This window comes from Poecilia reticulata, linkage group LG22 (assembly GCF_000633615.1).
Source record: "Poecilia reticulata strain Guanapo linkage group LG22, Guppy_female_1.0+MT, whole genome shotgun sequence".
Taxonomy (NCBI): Eukaryota; Metazoa; Chordata; class Actinopteri; order Cyprinodontiformes; family Poeciliidae; genus Poecilia; species Poecilia reticulata.
In genome coordinates this window covers 8097448-8099049 of record NC_024352.1, presented here as the reverse complement: position 1 = coordinate 8099049, position 1602 = coordinate 8097448, and the positions used below count along the sequence as shown (strand labels likewise).

Below are 1602 nucleotides of genomic sequence, written 5' to 3'. Positions count from 1 at the left end.
CCCTCCCCCCCAATTTTTACATGTAAACGTTTGGGGGCTTTTATTTTCCTAAAAGTTATGTGGGTGAAGTTTGGAGAAGGTCGGGTATTTATTGCTTTAACTGAAGTCCTTTAAATTTCAGCCATCGTACTACTAGCTTCCGTACGGAAGAACACATCATGAAGATGATTAAACAAAGCAATGCCTGCTGTACAAAATCTTTTATGATCAAGATTTTTTTTTTTATTCTTTTGAGAAAAAAGTTACCCTGCTGTTGTTTTCCAGGATATGATGCGCTATTTTAAGTTTTTTTTTTTGTTTGTTTGTTTTTCGCCTTTAGCCAACATGTTAGCTTAGCTTGTAGACGTACGGACAAGTCATTCTGTAAGAATGTGCATTTTAGCATTAATGTATGATCGTTAGCGTTGTGCATCGTAGGGCCTCGTAGACACTCACTGGGCAATGACCTTTGTGTTTTTATTTTTATTTTATTGTATTTTATTTCAGAAGCTCCGTTTCTGTGTTATGAAAGACTTTTGACTAATTCTGATTTTTTTTTTTCTTTTCATAAACTGCAATAAACGAACACTAAACTTGCTGCAGGTTTCTTTTCTTAATTTTTTTTTTGGGTCGACATTAAAAGTGAAACAGCAGGTCTAGACTGTGGCCTGTTTTCACGTGACATCCTAAAAACAAAGCACGACTGCATTCTTCTCATTTAGCCCAGAATGCAGACTTCTGCATGGACCCATGTGAGATGGTCCTATTGTCTGTCTCTCGTTAAAGCAGAACCATCCTGCAGTGAAGAATCGGTAATGCGTGCCTTCCTTCACGACAAAACCTCATCTGTCAGCGCCTCGTTTCCTAAAGGAAGCGCAATGTAATGACTAGTCGTCATCGTTGTCGCTTCATTTCCATACATGGTGGCTGACCAAAACAAGAAGGACTTTGCTCCACAGTTTCACTTGGAGGGGGTAGATGCATTTAGCGGAATGGTTGCAGTTTGCATCATGACGTGATTTATGAGCAGGAATATCAAAAATAAAGTTTGTTTTTTTTTCTCCCTCCCCTCCGTGTTCAGTCGTTTCCAATCGTACGTCTTCATTGCTTTGAGCTGGGCCGCTCCCTGAAAACTCCGAGGAGCCGTTGCCTGGATACAAAACAGACAGAAACATTAAACGGAGCCACTGAGCCGCCCACAGCGCGCGCGCTTTCACTGTAAACTCGCGCACATCCCGAGCTGGGTCTGGCTCTGCGGTGGAGCGCGCGCAGTGCAGACGGCTGTCGGAGGGGAAAGTAGACATAAAGAGAATAGTCCATAATGATCACTTCATTCCAATTATGTTGTCCAGAGCTGGTCACTGGCCACATTATTAGATACATCTAGCTAACAATGAGTCAGGTCCTCCTTTAAGCTTCAAAACTTCCCATATTTTGGTTTTGGTTCATCAGCGTGTCCGAGTTAGTACAGCATCACAGTTGACCTGCGTGAAGCTGACACCCCACCCACGTCAAAAAATCCAGCAAATAGTCTGAATGGTTAGTGCTCCGTTTGTGCAGGTTTGTGCCGTTAAAATTTTCGTTTGTGCAGTTTTGGTTTCTGAGATATTAAACATTATTTTT

At 41.8% G+C, this 1602-nt stretch overlaps 1 long non-coding RNA gene across 1 annotated transcript in view; it reads right to left on the bottom strand.

The window, feature by feature from the left end:
- LOC103458394 (uncharacterized) overlaps positions 1-1602 on the bottom strand; it is a 9468-nt gene continuing 7866 nt past the window's right edge. The window contains exon 2 of the long non-coding RNA XR_532575.1: positions 1-1129. This is a non-coding gene — a long non-coding RNA (uncharacterized LOC103458394). The remainder of the gene's footprint in view (positions 1130-1602) is intronic.